Here is a 20,705-nt window from a genome sequence, read left to right as displayed (position 1 = left end):
AAATTTATTTAAGATGAGGTTTACCACTTTTTCAGTGGCAATGTGTTTATTGTTTAGTGCATTTTTATTAATTTCTAGCTTTATTTCTTTGTAATTAGAGTGTGCTGTCTGAGTTTTTTTTCCTTGTGGTAAAATATACATAAACATAACATTTATCATTTTAACATTTGAAATATATAGCCTGTGCCATTAAGTACACTTACACAATTGTGCAACCTCCATCAACATTAATTTCCAGAGCATTGTCATCTTCCCTGTACTCATTAAATAATAACTTCCCTTTTCCCATTTCTCCCACGGAGGTGTTTCTTTTTTCTTTTCCGCTTTTTCTAAATTTGTTTTTTAACTGGAGGAAAATTGCTTTACAATGTTGTGATGGCCTCTGCCATACAACATGAATCATCTGTAATCATACACGTATCACTTCCCTCTTGAGCCTCCCATCCCTTCCTCCATCCCACCCTTCTAGATCATCAGAGCTCCTGGCTGTTTTTTTTTTTTTTAAACTTGTTTTTAATTGGAGGATAATTGCTTTCCCATATTGTGTTTATTTCTGCCATACATCAACATGAATCAGCCATGGACATATACGTATGTTCCCACTGTCCTGAGCCTCCCTCCCACCTCCCAGCTCATCCCACCCCTCTAGGTTGTCATAGAGCACTGGTTTGAGCTCCCTGAGTCATACAGCATTTCCCACTGGCTATCTATTTTATATGTGGTAGCTTCCCAGGTGGGTATATGAGCTTTATATATGAGCTTCCCAGGTGGCTCAGTGGTAAAAAATCCGCCTACCAATGCAGGAGACACAGGAGACATGAGTTCGATCCCTGGGTCAGAAAGACCCCTGGAAGAGGAAATGGCAATCCTTTTCAGTATTCTTGCCTGGGAAATCCCTTGGACAGAGGAGCCTGGTGGGCTGCAGTCCATGGTGTCGCAGAGTCAGACATGACTGAGTGACCAGGAGCGTGAGCGTGTGTCGCAGAGTCAGACATGACTGAGTGACCAGGAGCGTGAGCGTGTGTCGCAGAGTCAGACGTGACTGAGTGGCCAGGAGCGTGAGCGTGTGTCGCAGAGTCAGACATGACTGAGTGACCAGGAGCGTGAGCGTGTGTACGTCTCTGCTTCTTTGTCCATTTGCCTTCTCCTTCCCGCACTGTGTCCACAACTCCATTCTTTGACCCTGAGAATTTGCTGAGGTTTGATTTGTGGCCTTACTCACACATGACCATTATCTGTTTGTTTTTACCTGGAACATCATCTTACTCACTCTTTCACTTCCAATCTTTCTGAGGGATTTTGTTTTAGATATATGTCTTGTGTGTAGCATACAGTTGAACTTTATATTGTGATCCAATCAATGCATTTTAAAGGGTGTCTTCAGTCAGGCAGTCAGTTCAGTCACTCAGTCATGTCCAACTCTGTGACCCCACTGACTGTAGCACGCCAGGCCTCCCTGTCCATCACCAACATGCAGGGGCTACTCAAACTCATGTCCACTGAGTTGGTGATGCCATCCAACCATCTCATCCTCTGTCATCCCCTTCTCCTGTCGCCTTCAACTTTCCCAGCATCAAGAAGTGAAGTCACTCAGTCATGTCCAACTCTTTGCGATGCCATGGACTGTAAGCCCACCAGGTTCCTCCATCCATGGGATTTTCCAGGCAAGAATACTGGAGTGGGTTGCCATTTCCTTCTCTAGGAGATCTTCCTGACCCAGGGATTGAACCTGGGTCTCCCGCATTGTAGGCAGACGTTTTACCATCTTAGCCACCAGGGTCTTTTCAAATGAGTTAGTTCTTTGCATCAGGTGGCCAAAGTGTTGTAGTTTCAGCTTCAACATCAGTCCTTCCAATGAACACCCAGGACTGATCTCCTTTAGGATGGACTGGTTGGATCTCCTTGTAGTCCAAGGGACTCTCAGAAGTGTTCTCCAACACTGCAGTTCAAAAGCATCAGTTCTTTGGCACTCAGCTTTCTTTATAGTCCAACTCTCACATCCATACATGACCACTGGAAAAACCATAGCTTTGACTAGATGGACCTTTGTTTGCAAAGTAATGTTTCTGCTTTTTAATATGCTGTCTAGGTTGGTCATAACTTTTCTTCCAAGGAGTAAATATCTTTTAATTTCATGGCTGCAGTCACCATCTGCCGTGATTTTGGAGCCCCCCAAAATAGTCTGTCATTGTTTCCATTGTTTCTCCATCTATTAGCCATGAAGTGATTGGAACAGATGCCATGATCTTAGTTTTCTGAATGTTGAGTTTTAAGTCAACTTTTTCACTCTCCTCTTTCACTTTCATCAAGAGGCTCTTTAGTTCTTCAGTTTCTGCCATTAATTGTGGTGTCATCTGCATATCTGAGGTTATTGATATTTCTCCCTGCAATCTTGATTCCAGCTTGTGCTTCCTCTAGCCCAGCATTTCTCATGATGTACTCTGCATAGAAGTTAAATAAGCCGGGTGACAATATACAGCCTTGACGTATGCCTTTCCCGATTTGGAACCAGTCTGTTGTTTCATGTCCAGTTCTAACTGCTGCTTCTTGACCTGCATATAGACTTCTCAGGAGGCAAGTTAGGTGGTCTGGTATTCCCATCTCCTTAAGAATGTTTCACAGTGTGTGAAGAATGTTTCACACAGTCAAAGGCTTTGGCATAGTCAATAAAGCAGAAGTAGATGTTTTTCTGGAACTGTTTTTTTTTTTTTTTTTTAATCATCCAGTGGATGTTGGCAATTTGATCTCTGGTTCCTCTGCCTTTTCTAAAACCAGCTTGAACCTCAGGAAGTTCACGGTTCACATATTGTTGAAGCCTGACTTGGAGAATTTGCTAGTGTGTGAGATGAGTGCAATTGTGCAGTAGTTTGAGCATTTTTTGGCATTGCCTTTCTTTGGGAATGGAATGAAAATTGACCTTTTCCAGTCCTGTGGCCACTGCTGAGTTTTCCATATTTGTAGGCATATTGAGTGCAGCACTTTCACAGCATCATCTTTTAGGATTTGAAATAGCTCAACTGGAATTCCGTCACCTCCACTAGCTTTGTTAGTAGTGATGCTTCCTAAGGCCCACTTGATGTCACAGTCCAAGATGTCTGGCTCTAGGTGAGTGATCATAGCATCATGATTATCTGGGTCATGAAGATCTTTTTTGTTCAGTTCTTCTGTGTATTCTTGCCATCTCTTCTTAATATCTTCTGCTTCTGTTAGGTCCATACCATTTCTGTCCTTTATCGAGCCCATCTTTGCATGAAATGTTCCCTTGGTATCTCTAATTTTCTTGAAGAGATCTCTAGTCTTTCTCTCTATTTTTTTCCTCTATTTCTTTGCACTGATCACTGAGGAAGGCTATCTTACCTCTCCTTGCTATTCTTTGGAACTCTGTATTCAAACAGATATATCTTCCTTTTCTCCTTTGCTTTTCGCTCTCTTCTTTTTGCAGCTATTTGTAAGGTCTCTTCAGACAACCATTTTGGCTTTTTGCATTTCTTTTTTTTGGGGATGGTCTTGATCACTGCCTCCTGTACAATGTCACGAACCTCCATGCATAGTTCTTCAAGCACTCTGTCTATCAGATCTAATCCTTTGAATCTCTGTGTCACTTCTACTGTATAATCATAAGGGATTTGATTTAGGTCATACCTGGGTGGTCTAGTGGTTTTCCCTACTTTCTTCAATTTAAGTCTGAATTTGGCAATAAGGAGTTCTTGATCTGAGCCACCGTCAGCTCTCGGTCTTGTTTTTTGATGACTGTAAAGAGCTTCTCCATCTTTGGCCACAAAGAATATAATCAATCTGATTTTGGTATTGACCATCTGGTTATGTCTATGTGTAGAGTCTTCTCTTGTGTTGTTGGAAGAGGGTGTTTGCTATGACTAGTGTGTTCTCTTGGCAAAACTCTGTTAGCCTTTGTCCTGCTTCATTCTGTACTCCAAGGCCAAATTTACCTGTTACTCCAGGTATTTCTTGACTTCTTACTTTTATATTCCAGCCCCAATAATGAAAAAGACATCTTTTTTGGGTATTAGTTCTAGAAGGTCTTGTAGGTCTTCATAGAAGTGTTCAGCTTCTTCAGCATTACTGGTTGGGGCATAGACTTGAATTGCTGTAATATTGAATGGTTAAGGTAAGCATTTCCCAGATCCTGACCCAAGGATTCCAGAGCAAGCAATTGATTTGGGAGATGATCCCAGGAGATAATTAGCAGGGAAGAGGGGAAGTGAGACAGGGAAGTGAGGACAGCCAATCCAGGGAGCAGAAATAAGCAGCTTTCCACTCCATCCTACTGGGGATCTCTGGAAGACAGTGTGGTACCCACCTCTGCATTGTCTACCAAAGGGCTAAGGCTCCTGTTCTTCACTGACAGAGGGCTTCTCTCTATCCTGCCCCTCATGTGGGCTGAGCATGCTCCTGCAGCTAGAGAAAGCCCTCAGACACAGTTCCGGTGTTCGCAGTAGAAACCATTGGTCCACATGGGAATGGGGAGTTCTGAGGGGTTACCAGCGGAGGTTTGACATCATCACTCTGAGAAGTGAAGTTCACTTCTCAGAGTGATAGGGTTTCTGAGATGCTTGGAAGCTAGGCTAAGAATATGGTTCAGAGACCTGAGGCTCTGCCTTGCTTTTTTCTTTTTTAAACTGTGTTAGAACATTACCCTACCAACCCTAACTTTGGTTTGAGAAGTGGAAAGCCTGTGATGTCCATACATATTTTCCATCAAGGGTACCAATTGTTTATGCACAACTTATAAGTCTCATGTGAAGCAGTAAAAATTGAGCTTCTCAGTTCTTTCCGAGCCTTGGCTTTAGCATAACAGAAGCTGTAGCCCCACTGGGGTTGCAGTTATAGTCCATATGGCCATTCTGCACCTGTGAATTCTCTCTACGTTTGGCTAAACAAATCAGGAATTAATCTTACGATGGGCGTGTGCATCTTTCAGTTTAAAGCTTACCTGCAATACTGCTATCCCATTTTCCCTACTGGGAAGAGATCTCTGTTTTTAGATGGGTCGTATGTTTTACTGTCTGTTTTTAATTCTGTCAGTGCACTGAAGGAATACATGTACTTAAGTTCTTTTGATTCTATAACTTTTATTTATTGGGCCAGATTGTGTAATGTTGAGCAATCAGTCATACTGGGTTTGAGTCTTGCCTCCTCTGCTCTCTGTGTGACCTTGAATATGTCACCCAAAATTTCCATTTCAGATTATACACTGAGAGCGAGAACAGAGTATTTTCTAAGCTACGAAGTTAAGTCCTATCCAGTGTCTCTTATTCAATAAAAGTTTATTGATGAACCAAAAACTTTTTTTGATTCTGCCTCCTAACTGTATTTTACATTTATCTCTTGTTTTGTTAATATCATCATTACTACCATCCTCATCCATGACATACTCAATGCTCACCTGGACCTCTGCAGGAGCCCCCTAAGTGGTTGCCTGATATTTGTTCTTGCATCCTCGGGGTGGACATCCATTCCCATTTTCTTGGTTGCAGAACTGTGATTTTTCTTGGGGGAACATCCAGTTCCATTAGGTACAGTCCTAGTGGGAGGATCAAATGAGATACTCCTTGCTCCTTCCAACCCATTCATCTGCCCAGGGGTTAGCATGTGACCTATACGAGGCATTCAGATTCTCTGTCTTAGAAATTTAAGTTTTGAGCAGAATGTAATAAAGACTGAAAATAACTGGAGTTATTCATCCAGTTGACAGTACCACAAGAGACTAACCATTAATTTTTGCTTCCCAGCCAGGCTCTTTAGATTTTCCTTTGATTGTGGGCCCTAGTCCATAACCTTCTAATAAATTGCCTTTTTTTTTTTTTTTGCCTAAGTTAACCTGAGTGAATTCCTGTTGCTTATGACCAAAGAAATTTAACTAATATTCATGATATTGGTGAGGATAAAGCCTAAGCTGCTGTATCAGAAGTTCTAAAACACAGTGGGTCAAGTTTGTCTGTTAGAACAAAGATCTAAGTTTTTTTTCTCTTGTATAACAGTCCGGCGTGAGGGAAAAGGTCTGTTCCCTGAGATCACGTGGCCCTGGGAGCTTCCAACTTGTTGCTCTGCCAGTTCCTGGGGTTCTGTCCTTGTTCTCATGATCAATGCTGGGTCGCTGCCACATTCACAGTCCAGCCCACAGAAAAGGTGAGTGGAAGCCTGTGGCAAGCCATTCCTGTTAAACAAGCAACTAAAAGTGTTAGCCACTCAGTTGTGCCCCACTCTTTGCGACCCCATGGATTGTATTCTGCCAGGCTCCTCTGTCCATGGGATTTCCCAGGCAAGAACACTGGAATGGGAAGCCATTCCCTTCCCAGGGGTAGAACCTGGGTCTCCCACAAGTTGCAGGCAGATTCTTTGCCATCTGAGCCACTAAGTGACTGCTGCTGCTGCTGCTAAGTCGCTTCGGTCGTGTCCGACTCTGTGTGACCCTATAGACGGCAGCCCACCTGGGTTCCCCGTCCCTGGGATTCTCCAGGCAAGAACACTGGAGTGTGTTGCCATTTCCTTCTCCAATGCATGAAAGTGAAAAGTGAAAGTGAAGTCGCTCAGTCGTGTCCGACTCTTAGCGACCCCATGGACTGCAGCCTACCAGGCTCCTCTGTCCAAGGGATTTTCCAGGCAAAAGTACTGGAGTGGGGTGCCATTCACTAAGTGACTAGAAGTTGTTTACTCTGCTAATGCTCACGTAGTTGGCCATACCTGGCTGATAAGAAGGCTGGGAAATGGAGGCTCCAGCTGGGTGAACATGTGCCCAGGAAGAAAGGAAGGAGGATTGGGAGAAAACAGGCAGTTTGCCACATGCCATTTTTCAGATTCATTTCTTCACACCAAGGTGAGAGTGGTCACACACACACACACACTTAAACATGTCATCTTCCTGCTTTTAAGCCTCCCATGGCCTCACACTGTGGCTGGATTAAGACCAAGACCATTCCATGGCTTCTAAGTTCTGCTCGCTGGGTCCACTTTTTCATTCTCCTAACCCTGCCAAAGCATCCTGGCATCTTCTTGGTTATATGAGTATCACTTAAAAAAACCCTGCATCCTGGGCGGTTTTACCTGTTTGGAACATTCTTCTCTCCCTGTCCCTTGATTTGTTAATTCCTATTTACCTTTCATTTCTCAGCTTAGTCATCATTCTTTCCAAGGATGCCTTTATAGACCCCAAGATTAGGTCCTAATCCTCTGATAAACCCTCTTGTAGTAACCCATACCTTATTTTTCTATTATTTATAAGCTTAAGTCAACATGTGACTGATCAGTACTAGTCTCCTTTCCCAGAACGTCAGTCCCATGAGGCCAGGAAACACACCACCCATCGCCTTGGGATCCTTAGCACCTAGCACAGTGTGTGACATGGAGAAAATTCTCAAAAACTGCCCAGTGAGTCCACAAATGAAGGAAGGATGTGGGAGGGTGGTGTAAGAGCATATTTGGGATGAGAGTTTCTTGGTTTGAAGAAACTGGTGTAGAGTCCAAGTGTATGTATGCATGTCCTGATGCAGAATTCTCAGAGATGAGGGATGCAGACAAGGGATAGGGAAGAACCAAAGACCTCGGCTACCACTGGAGATTTTAACTGGGAGTTCTCCCTGCCTGGAAGCAAACATGGATGCTGTTTTTCTTGGCCGAGTCCTTGGCAAAGAGAAAGGGAGGAAGGATGGGGAGAAAGAAAGGAGGAGAGATAGGGAAAGAAATAGCAACGTGAGTGATGACATTCCTTGGGTAACAGCTAAGATGTTCATGCTGGTTAACAAGCACAGTGACCATTCTTTACCTTCTTCTGGGATTCAGTGTTCTCGAAGTGTATTCACAGATGTCATTTCATCTGTCATTTCTTCCTTTCACAGCCCTTTGGGGCAGGCAAGACTTCTTATCTACTTATAAGCTACTTCTTATCTTCATTAAAAATATCTTAAATTGTTTTTATTTCTTATCACAAATGACACATATTTCCTATAGAAATGTTACCAAACACAAACTAGAAGAAGGAAAAAAAATCTTCTCACTCAGAGATAGACACTGTTAACACTTTGATGTATATCTTTCTCCATTTTTTCCCCTGTATATTTAATATTCTCACTTTAGGGATGATGATGAAGCTGGGGAGGGTGAGTGTTTATGTGTCTATTTCTTTATTTATATAACTATTTCTTCCTAACAACCTCCGTAGGAAAAGGATTTGAGGCATTGGGCTGACACCGTCATGGGAGACTGACTCACACTGGGTGCACATATTCAAACTCTTATTTACATTCACATGGCTGTTTCCACTTCTCCAGCCAATGGAACTGCATGAATAAGAATTTGTCTTCTCCTCCCAGGCAGGACTGGCTTGAGCACCAAGAGACATGGGAGCTGGCTCTGGAGAGAGTGGTAAGAAGGCAGGTTGTGGACGGGAAGCATAAGGAAGGCTGATACAGCCCAGGACAGATGGACAGACTTTCTGATGACACATTCTGATGCCCAACCTAACAGATGACAATTAGCAGTCACCAGCTGTAAAGTGACTGTAAATGCTGCTTCGAATAAAATGAGTCTTTTTTTTTCTCTCTGATGCATTTAATGAAACATTTAAAAATCCAACAATGAGTGTTTGTTGGCAGCCCAGATGCTGTGTGACACCAGGGAGAGGCTGGATATTTGCTGCAGATGAAGGCTCCTGGTGGTGTGCTCTTTCTGCTTAGAGCAAGACACTGTTGCCTAGAAGGAGGGACATGAACCCATTCAGCAGTGCTCCTGTCTTGCTGGTTGACCTTGAGAGAGTTCCCTTCCTCCATCTGTAACGGGTCTCCCTGCTTCCACTCTTGCCCCCCACCAACTCCCACCCTCCTACCTTCATTTTTGACATAGTCTCTAGAAGTGATTTGTAAAAATATCAATTCATTTGAATCAATCTCCCTATGAGGATTTGAATTAAATCCTCCCTGTGTCAGCCCTTTATAATCCTCCCATGTCAGCCCAATCTCCTGCTTTAAAACCCTGGTGGCTCAGAGGTTAAAGCGTCTGCCTCTAACGCGGGAGACGTGGGTTCAATCCCTGGGTCAGGAAGATCCCCTGGAGAAGGAAATGGCAACCCACTCCAGTACTCTTGCTTGGAGAATCCCATGGACGGAGGAGCCTGGTGGGCTAGGAGTCCATGGGTCCCGAAGAGTCGGATATGACTGAGCAACTTAACTTGTAACTTTCATGGGAGTGAAACTCAAACTCATGAAATGTAGAAGCACATAATAAGGTTCTGTGCCAACTAGTGCCCACCTACTTCTCCAGCCACATTTTTTTTTTGGCTGCATTGTGTGGCATGGGGGATCTTATGTCCCTGACCAGGGATTGAATCTGTGCCCCCTGTAGTGGAAGTGCAGAGTTTTAACCACCGGACCGCCAGGGAAGTCCCTCCAGCTGCGTCTTTTACCACACTCTCTCTTGATCGCTAAGATGCAGCCCCACCCCCAATGAACCAACCTGGTTTTCTGGCTTGGGGTCTTTCCATTTACTCTTCCCGCTGCTGGAAACTCTCTTTCCATAGCGACTATGGCAGGATCATGATTGTCCAGGTCTCAGTTCAAATGTTACCTTCTTTCCTGAACATCCCAGCTTAGGGGGCCTCCCTGGTCCCCATTTTTTCTTGACTTAACTCTATTTATTTTATTTTATTATATTGTTGTACAACATATCCTTGTAGCTTATTTTATACATAGTAGTTGGTTCCTCTCAATCCCCTACATTTATCTTACCCCTCCCTCTTCCCTCTCCCCACTGGTAATCACTAGTTTGTTCTCCATATCTGTGAGTCTGCTTCTTTTTTTTGTTATATTCACTAGTTTGTTGTGTTTTTTAGGTATTCCATGTGTAAGTGATATCATATATTATTTGTCTTTCTCCGTCTGACTTTTTCCTCAGTCAATACTCTCCAAGTGCATCTATGTTACTGCAAATGACAAAATTTCATTCTCTTTTTATGGCTGAGTAGTATTCCATTGTATACACCCACTTCCCTGTGTTTCCTGGGATCCTCTCCCAAATAAACAACTTGAACTTGAAACCTCTCAGGATTTGTTTCTTGGAGAAAATAAATTGAAATCTGTGTGTTTCCCATTGACAAAAAGGCATTGTACCATGCATTTTATTTGTTGTATGATTTGCTTTTTTCACATCAGTAACCATACGGATACATAGTAATCAATACAGATTGATCTACCTCATTTCTTTTATCAGTATGATGCTCTTACTTCTAGTTGGAAGTATGGAGTTTTAAAATGATATATAATATCTTTTGCTGCTTTTCTTGGAAGCTTCGAGGACCCTAAGAGATCATATCTGGGCTTGTTGGTTGGCTCCAGCTCTTGTGAGATTTTGGTCTGCACATTTCTTTGCTGTGGGTGACTATACTGTGCATTGTGGGATGTTCAGTGGCATCTCTGATCTCTATTTACTAGATGCCCATAACACACTCCTAGCTGTGACATCCAAAAATATGTTCAGAGTCACCAAATACCCCTTGGGGAAAAAATGATGCCCAGCTGAGACCACTGCTATACGCACACCCCAGTTTTACCCAAAGCTAGAACTGTATCCAATTGCAGTCGCACTCCCTTGGGGGGTTAGGGTGCATTCTAACTGGGAAGTTACACATTCAAAGATTGTTCAAAAGATCTCAGACATGCGTTTGGGTCTGCTGATTGTTGTCCCCCAGGGATTTGTATCACATTACCTAAGTTAAAGCTACATTTCCCAGAACTCTTTTCCTTGAATTTTTCCAAATTCCTTTCCTTGTGTGGTTCTGGTTAATCCAGAACTGGCTATGAGAGAAGCCCGGGTAAGGTTTGGAAGGTGGAGATGCTGCCACCACCTTGTTTCTATGGAGGGTGGTGGGAGGCTCAGATTCTGCTGCAGCTCACATTGGAGGTCTCTGGTCCGATGATCACAATGTGGCCACGGACCAGCATACAGGGCGGGGGTGGGGGGATGGGGAGCAATGCCTCCTCCTGCTCCTGGCAGCTCCTCTCTCAGCTTCTCTGAATTCTCCATCAGGCTCGTGTAGGGCTCTCCAGCAGGTCACCTATATCAATGATGCTAGTAGGCTTGGAAGTGGTGAGAGACCAATGTGGGTGCCCATGAGAGCTAGACACCTATTCCCATGACTCCTTGTGATTCCAGAATGTTCTTCTGGTCCGTTTTGGCCTTGTTCACCCTCATGTCATGATTATCTTCCTTTTGCAATGTCTAACCCTGCTAACTTCAGGACTAGACACAGGGCACAGACCTTCACCAATGACTAACTGGCTCCTGGATCACTGATGGCCTAAATCCTATAACAAATCTGTCTTTTCTCTCATGGTGGCTCTGTGTCTCTGATGGAAACTTAGCTGCTAGATACATACCCCTTTGGGTGTTCAGGTACATTCTGACTAAGAAATTGCACATTCAGATTGCTCAAAAGAGCCATGGTGAAACCATTTTAGTGCAGTTTTGGAGTTTTGCTCTTTATTGTTCCCTGGGAGCCATCAGAGGAAGGAAAACGAATTCTTTGCTCTCTCTCTCTCTCTTTCTTTTTAAAATCTACTGCAACTGTAGCCCTTGGACTTCAGGAGTCCTTAATATTGACTCAACAGAATTGCATGGTGGGAGAATCAAGAAAGGATTCATTATCTGGCAGGCTTTTTCTACAGAAAAGCTCTGAAAACTCAACATTTGAAAGTGTCCATCTCATCTGAGACTGCGTGCCCTCTTCATACTCAGGGCCACGTCTTCCTGCTCATGCAGGTGGCTTCTCACCCAGTACACAAGGGGTTAATATACCCAACTGCCTGTGGACTCTATGGGTGATCCCATATTTATTTCAATTATATAAGTATACTGGGCCAGTGTATTTATTTTAAATCACATTATCTACAGCTTCCCAAGCATGTGTCAACAAAAAGAACGGTTTCAATTTAGTAGACTTTGAAATGGTGTGCAGTTTATCCTCACTTCAATTATACCCTCTCCAGTAAGTCATGGGCAGCTTCAGGATTATTCAGGGCAACGTAATGCTATCTGAAAGCATTGATTTTTCCCTCCTCTTCAAGAACAGTTCACTGAAGGATGCACTGGAGCCTCCTTTAAGGAAACATAAAAATACATTTCTCAGCTGCAGCTTCTGAGAAATCTCAATCTTAGGGGCTCCAGATGAGACTGCTGGGAAAGTTTCTAACCTTTAAAAGAAGCTGTGCAAAGCTGGTTGCAAAGGAGTGACTGTAGCAGGAATCGTGTTTCTTGACTTGAAGGGATGGGAGATAGATGGACCAAGGAAGAAGAGAATGTCAGAGAATTTCTGCACTTTATCTACTTCTAGACACACAAATATTTGTTGGACACCTGCTATGGAGCATGTATGCAGTGGGAAACCTAAAGACCAGAGCCAGTTTTATGGGTGTGAGACTTATTCCATTGCCCAAGGCTATATGCTTATAAGGTCCCATGCTTGGTTTAATGTTCTATTGATGCTGTCTTGAAATTTTTAGTAATTTTGAAACAAAAAGGCCAATGTTTTCATTTTGCCTGGCTTTTAAGAATATATAGCTGGTCTTGATAGATACACAATCGGTTCTGCTCTCAGGGAGCTTAGAGTTTTGTAGAGGAGACAGACATGAACTAATTACAGAAGTTACTCTTTCAATTGTGATAAGGGCTACTAAGAGACAGGTCCAGGGGCTTAGAGGGTATGTAACAGAGGGACCTACTAAGCTGGAGTCGGTGGAGTCATCAGAAGAATGATTTGAGCAGACATCTGAAAGGTAGATTAGGCAAACCTGCAGAATTCTCTAGGGAGATCGTTCCAGCTGCAGGGAATAGCATGGGCAAAGGCCCCCAGGCAGGAAGGAGCTTGGCCTATTAGAGGAGGGTCCAGTGAGAATAAGGCACAGTGGACATAGGAGTAGATCAGTTTCTCTTTAGCATGAATAACATGATCTGGATGTACCATGGTTCAGTTCAGTTCAGTTCAGGCGCTCAGTCGTGTCTGACTCTTCGCGAGCCCATGAATCGTAGCACGCCAGGCCTCCCTGTCCATCACCAACTCCCAGAGTTCACTCAGACTCACGTCCATCGAGTCGGTGATGCCATCCAGCCATCTCATCCTCTGTTGTCCCCTTCTCCTCCTGTCCCCAATCCCTCCCAGCATCAGAGTCTTTTCCAATGAGTCAGCTCTTCGAATGAGGTGGCCAAAGTACTGGAGTTTCAGCTTTAGCATCATTCCTTCCAAAGAAATCCCAGGGCTGATCTCCTTCAGAATGGACTGGTTGGATCTCCTTGCAGTCCAAGGGACTCTCAAGAGTCTTCTCTAACACCACAGTTCAGAAGCATCAATTCTTCGGTGCTCAGCCTTCTTCACAGTCCAACTCTCACATCCATACATGACCACAGGAAAAACCATAGCCTTGACTAGACGGACCTTTGCTGGCAAAGTAATGTCTCTTCTTTTCTATATGCTATCTAGGTTGGTCATAACTTTCCTTCCAAGGAGTAAGCGTCTTTTAGTTTAATGACTGCAGTCACCATCTGCAGCAATTTTGGAGCCCCCCAAAATAAAGTCTGACACTGTTTCCACTGTTTCCCCATCTATTTCCCATGAAGTGATGGGACCAGATGCCATGATCTTCATTTTCTGAATGTAGAGCTTTAAGCCAACTTTTTCACTCTCCACTTTCACTTTCATCAAGAGGCTTTTGAGTTCCTCTTCACTTTCTGCCATAAGGGTGGTGTCATCTGCATATCTGAGGTGATTGATATTTCTCCCGGCAATCTTGATTCCACCTTGTGCTTCATCCAGCCCAGCGTTTCTCATGATGTACTCTGCATATAAGTTAAATAAGCAGGGTGATAATATACAGCCTTGACATACTCCCTTTCCTATTTGGAACCAGTCTGTTGTTCCATGTCCAGTTCTAACTGTTGTTTCTTGATCTGCATACAGGTTTCTCAAGAGGCAGGTCAGGTGGTCTGTTATTCCCATCTCTTTCAGAATTTTCCACAGTTTATTGTGATCTACACAGTCAAAGGCTTTGGCATAGTCAATAAAGCAGAAATAGATGTTTTTCTGGAAGTCTCTTGCTTTTTCCATGATCCAGCGGATGTTGGCAATTTGATCTCTGGTTCCTCTGCCTTTTCTAAAACCAGCTTGAACATCAGGAAGTTCACGCTTCACATAATGCTGAAGCCTGGCTTGGAGAATTTTGAGCATTACTTTACTAGCATGTGAGATGAGTGCAATTGTGCAGTAGTTTGATCATTCTTTGGCATTGCCTTTCTTTGGGATTGGAATGAAAACTGACCTTTTCCAGTCCTGTGGCCACTGCTGAGTTTTCCAAATTTGCTGGCATATTGAGTGCAGCACTTTCACAGCATCATCTTTCAGGATTTGAAATAGCTCAACTGGAATGCCATCACCTCCACTAGCTTTGTTGATAGTGATGCTTCCTAAGGCCCACTTGACTTCACATTCCAGGCTGTCTGGCTCTAGGTGAGTGATCACACCATCGTGATTACCTGTGTCATGAAGATCTTTTTTGTACAGTTCTTCTGTGTATTCTTGCCACCTCTTCTTAATATTTTCTGCTTCTGTTAGGTCCATACCATTTCTGTCCTTTATCAAGTCCATTAGATTGATAGAATTTCCCTGTTGGTAACTTGAGGTGACCCATAGACATTTATCTCTTAGTGTCCCATCATTGTTGGCTGATTTATGCATGCATCTGGCCTCTCTTAATATGGCAGTTTTTAAGAAATGGGTAGATATTTCACAAATACCTCAATCTCTTAAAACGCTAACCATATGAAATTATTTACATTTAAATAATATATAAATAATAATTATGGAGTATTTATTTAAGAATCCAGAATGAAAACGTCAGCTACATGCTTGCCCAAAGCCTTGGCAGTAGATATTTACATGTATAGCCTGCACAGCGTTTGTAAGTTCATTATAGCACTGAGTGTTGAGCAAATCATTTTATTCTTGTTTGTTCTTTACCTACCTCTTTGACAGTTAAACAAAATATTTCCGTAGATCTTGGCCTTGTAGAATTTGGCAAACATGCAGATTCAGGCAGAATGTAATTTTACAGAGTTTGTTATTGTTTTATCTCTCCTCTTCAAAGCTGTAGAGAACTGGCTCTATTAGAGTCTCTTTGCACATGAGTGGGGAATGCCACACTCTTTGTCTCCTGTGCTCAGTCATGTCTGACTTTTTACAGTGGGAAAAAATCGAAATCCATTGTACATTAGAAAGTTTACTTGGAAGAGCAGTATGGAGGTTCCTGAAAAAACTAAAAATAAAGTTACCATATGACCTAGTGTATATCCTTAGAGCGTATCTGGAAAAGATGAAAACTCTGATTCGAAAAGATACATGCACCCCAATGTTCATTGAAGTACTATTTATAATAGCCAAGACATGAAAGCAACCTAAATGTCCATCAGCAAATGAATGGATAAAGAAAATGTGGTATATACATATACACGGATTGTAGCCCACAGGCTCTTCTGTCCTGGAATGGAATTCTCTAGGCAAGAATACTGGAGTGAGTAGCCATTCTCTTCTCCAGGGGATCTGCCCGACTCAGGGGTCGAACCTGAGTCTCTTGCATTGCAGACAGATTCTTTACCCTCTGAGCCACCAGTGAAGCCCTGTCTCCAGTCCCTCTGTCTACATGGGAAGCCTTTGACCTTTGTCATGACAGATGGGCTAGTGCAGTGGTTCAACCTACTTGTAGAATTAGACAGCTTTGAGTTCCAATCCTACTTCCATCACTTCAAAATCAAGAATCTTTGACAATCTTCTCAGCCTCCCGAAACATTTGATTGCCTCATTTGTGAAAGGGAGGCTATTAGACCTACTTGGGAGAGTTGCTGCAGGAATTAAGGTCATGTTGGATAAGCCCTTCACTCCCTTGCCATGTGTTGAGAGCCTGGCTAAGTAGAGACTCAGTAAACAATGGCTGCTGTTCTCACTGGTGAGAACCACCAATCAGAACACTGTAGGGGCAGAGCTCTTGCCCTTTGATGGTCCCCTTATGAAGCAGGGGCTGCTGGGAAGGGTGCTCCTTGGCTGATGAAAAGACTGAGATGCTTAGAATGTCAAAGCTTGAAAGGAGTTTAGTGGGACTCTAAATGTCTGACCTATGACATCATGTGGGGGCTGTTATGATGCAGATGCCTGAGTTCCATCCCAGACCTATGATTTGAAATCTCTAGGGAGAATCCTAAAGGAAATCAACCCTGAATATTCATTGGAAGGACTGATGCTGAAGCTCCAATACTTTGGCCACCTGATGCGAAGAGTTGACTCATTGGAAAAGACCCTGATGCTGGGAAAGATTGAGGGCAGGAGGAGAAGGGGGTGGCAGAGGGTGAGATGGTTGGATGGCATCACTCTCTCAATGGACATGAATTTGAGCAAACTACCAGAGACAGTGGACAACAGGGGAGCCTGGTGTGCTGCAGTCCGTGGTGTTACAGAGAGTCGGACATGACTTAGCAATTGAACAATAACAACAACAAAGAAGAGACTTGGAAATATACAAAAACGTCTGAGATCATTTTGAGGGGCAGTCAATACTTGGGAACCTCTTTCTTGTCCCTTCCTTTTTTTAATACCTTATGTGGTTCATAAACCACCGATGGGCCCATCCAGGCTTCTGTATAAACTGAACCTTTGCTTTATCTTAATTGAGGAACTGTGGGACTGAGGAAGGAATCATTGATATTTCAGAAACCCATAGCTTTTAGAAAAAGAAACTTTTCTCTCCAAAAGTAATTATGGAAATGTCATAAAAAGGTGAAAGATTTTCGGGGAGAGTCAGACATAAAAATTACATTTTGCAAATTGTACTTGGAAAGAATCATTTTAATTGAAGTAGTTATTCCCAAGCCTAAATCCCATATGCTCCTGTAACCTCAGAATGTTCAGTTCATTCTTGTCAACTACTTTCTCTTCTGATATGGCCTAAATATGCCACTTAAGTAAGAACTACTTAACAGGAGCTACTTGGGGATGATGTGTGTGAATCCGGAGAGGTGAATCTGTGCAGAAAATTTGGTAATCACAGCAGGCCAGCAGGCAGATCATTTTGAGGCCCACAAAATCTTTTACACTTCCTTCTTTGTGAGAGTCTGTCTTTCCAGAGAGGAGTATCTCTCTCCAGGGTGCTTGAAAGCAGTCCTATGAGTTGGCTTTATTTATTCATTCACTTTTTCATTCCATAGATATTTATGAAATGCTAGCTGTGTGCCAGGCACTATGGAACTAAGCATGGAATGGTGAATCACACTGACACAATCCCTGCGAAGTCAGAGCTTAACATCACAGGGAAAGACAGAATTTGGGCAGGTAATTACAAGTGTGAATCAAGCAATGATAAGAGAAACAGCAGTTGCTATGGAAGTATGACCTAACACCATGAGTGAGCAATGAGGGCACAAAGGGATTTCTACCTAGCTTTTTAAAAAAATGTATCTATTTTTAATTTGAGGATAATTGCCTTGCAAGATTGTGTTGGTTTCTGCCATACATCACTGTGAATCAGCCACAGACATACATATGTTCCTTCCCTCTTGAACCTTCCTCCCACCTCCCACCCATCGCTCTAGGTAGTCACAGAGCACTGGCTTAGCACTCCTGTGTCATACAGCAAATTCCCACTGGCTATCTATTTTACATATGGTAGTGTGCATGTTTCAATGTTACTTTCTCTATTAGTCCCACTGTCTCCTTCCCCGAATGTATTCACAACTCTGTTCTCTATGTCTGCATTGCTGTTGCTGTCCTGAAGCTAGCTTCATCAGTACCATCTTTCTAGATTCCATATATATGTGTTAATGTATGATATTTGTTTTTATCTTTCTGACTTACTTCCATCTGTATAATAGACTCTAGATTCATAATAGACTCTAGATTCATCATTTCTTGGCCTTTTGGCTAAGATCAAGTATAGCTTTCTTTTTTTAAAATAAACCTCATCAAGGTGAATTTTATTAATTAATTTATTTGTTTGGCTGTACTGGGTGTTAGTTGTGACACTCGAAGTCTTGCAGCATGCGGGACCTGTTTTATTTTTTTTAATTGCCACGTGTAAACTATTAGCTGTGGCATATGGGATCTAGTTCTTTGACTAGGGTTCAAACCCAGGTCCCCTGTATTGGGACTACAGAGTCTTAGCCACTGGGCCACCAGGGAAGTCCCCTACCTGTTATGTTTTAAGGGATGAATCATTGGCATTTGTCTCCTAGTGTTATTGTATTGAAATAGAAGAAGAATGAATATGGGCTGTATCTGTGATGCTAATACTCCTGAGTGAGAAGTATTATCTGCCTGATGAGAAATAATTGATTTGTCTTTTTTGATATTCATTAAATATAATCATATATCTATTATAAATATAACCATATATCTATTATAAATATAACCATATATTTATGTTAACCATATGCATTAACTATAGATAATAAATATAACCATATATTTATTATATAATATATAATAATACTATATATTATTAAATACAGCCAAAGAATGTTCAAACTACCGCACAATTGCACTGATCTCAGAGGCCAGCAAAGTAACTCTCAAAATTCTCCAGCAAGTCTTCAATAGTATGTGAACCAAGAACTTGAAGATGTTCAAGCTGGATTTAGAAAAGGCAAAGGAACCAGAAATCAAATTGCCAACATCCACTTCCACTGGATGATAGAAAAAGCTAGTGAGTTCCAGAAAAACATCTACTTCTGCTTTACTGACTACACCAAAGCCTTTGACTGTGTGGATCATAACAAACTGTGGAAAATTCTTCAAGAGATAGGACTACCAGACCACCTGACCTGCCTCTGGGGAAATCTGTATGCAGGTCAAGAAGCAACAGAACTGGACATGGAACAGCAGACTGGTTCCAAATTGGGAAAGGAGTACATCAAGGCTGTATATTGTCACCCTGCTTATTTAACTTATATGCAGAGTACATCATGAGAAACGCTGGGCTGGATGAAGCACAAGCTGGAATCAATATTGTTGGGAGAAATATCAATAACCTCAGATATGCAGATGACACCACCGTTATGGCAGAAGGTGAAAAGGAACTGAAGAGCCTCTTGATGAAAGTGAAAGAGTTGAGTGAAAAAGTTGGCTTAAAACTCAACATTCAAAAAACAAAGATCATGGCATCTGGTCCTATCACTTCATGGCAAATAGATGGGGAAACAATGAAAACAGTGACAGACTTTATTTTGGGGGCTCCAAAATCACTGCAATGGTGTCTGCAGCCATAAAATTAAAAGACGCTTGCTCCTTGGAAGAAAATCTATGACGATCCTAGACAACATATTAAAAAGCAGAGGCATTACTTTGCCAACAAAGCTCCATCTAGTCAAAGCTATGGTTTTTCCAGTAGTCATGTATGGATGTAAGAGTTGGACCATAAAGAAAGCTAAGCACCAAAAAATTGATGCTTTTGAACTGTAGTGTTGGAGAAGACTCTTGAGAGTTCCTTGGACGGCAAGGATATCCAACCAGTCAATCCTAAAGGAGATCAGTCCTGAATATTCATTGGAAGTACTGATGCTGAAGCTGAAGCTGCAATACTTTGGCTGCCTGATATAAAGAACTGACTCATTTGAAAAGACCCTGATGCTGGGAAAGATTGAAGGCAGGAGGAGAAGGGGATGACAGAGGATGAAATGGTTGGATGGCATCACAAACTCAATGGACATGAGTTTGAGTAAGCTCTGGGAGTTGGTGATGGGCAGGGAAGCCTGGTGTGCTGCAGTCCATGGGGCTGCAAAGAGTTAGACACGACTGAGCAACTGAAATGAACTGAAGTATAACTATTGTGTGAGTTGACCTGATATGGCTGTTTCCATATGTAAAAATAAAATTTCATCCTGGGACTCAGTGATGAGAAACTCAGGCATCTATTGACACAGGCAACAGAGCTCTGAATCTAGAAGAGTGATCATGGGCTTAGAGAACATGTGATGGTGCAATATTTAGAAAGTACCAGAACATTCAGGTATGACCTAAATCAAATCGCTTACCATTATACAGTAGAAGTGAGAAATAGATTTAAGGGGCTAGATCTGATAGACAGAGTGCCTGATGAACTATGGATGGTGGTTTGTGACATTTTACAGGAGACAGGGATCAAAACCATCCCCAAGAAAAAGAAAGGCAAAAAAGCAAAATGGCTGTCTGAGGAGGCCTTACAAATAGCTGTGAAAAGAAGAAAAGTGAAAGGCAAAGGAAAAAGAAAAGATACACCCATTTGAATGCAGAGTTCCAAAAAATAGCAAGGAGAGATAAGAAAGCCTTCCTCAGTGATCAGTGCAAAGAAATAGAGGGAAACAATAGAATGGGAAAGACTATGGACCTAACAGAAGCAGAAGATATCAAGAAGAGGTGGCAAGATACACAGAAGAACTGTACAAAAAATATCTTCACGACCCAGATAATCACGATGATGTGAGCACTCCCCTAGAGCCAGACATCCTGGAATGTGAAGTCAAGCTGGCCTTAGGAAGCATCACTATGAACAAAACTAGTCGAGGTGATGGAATTCCAGTTGAGCTCTTTCAAATCCTGAAAGATGATGCTGTGAAAGTGCTGCACTCAATATGTCCGCAAAACTCAGCAGTGGTGATAGGACTGGAAAAGGTCAGTTTTCATTCCAATCCCA

The 20,705-nt window shown here is 42.5% G+C and overlaps 1 pseudogene; it reads left to right on the top strand.

Annotated features, from left to right (window-relative positions):
- The first annotated feature begins 17,939 nt into the window (after nt 1-17,939).
- LOC147353212 (U2 spliceosomal RNA) lies at nt 17,940-18,091 on the top strand (annotated as a pseudogene).
- The last annotated feature ends 2,614 nt before the right edge of the window (nt 18,092-20,705 follow it).

This window comes from Bos grunniens, chromosome 18, assembly GCF_055505025.1.
Source record: "Bos grunniens cultivar Pamir isolate PY7600 chromosome 18, Bosgru_T2T1.0, whole genome shotgun sequence".
NCBI classification, from domain to species: Eukaryota; Metazoa; Chordata; class Mammalia; order Artiodactyla; family Bovidae; genus Bos; species Bos grunniens.
Note: the sequence above shows the minus strand (reverse complement) of the source record. Positions and strands in the feature narration are given on the sequence as shown.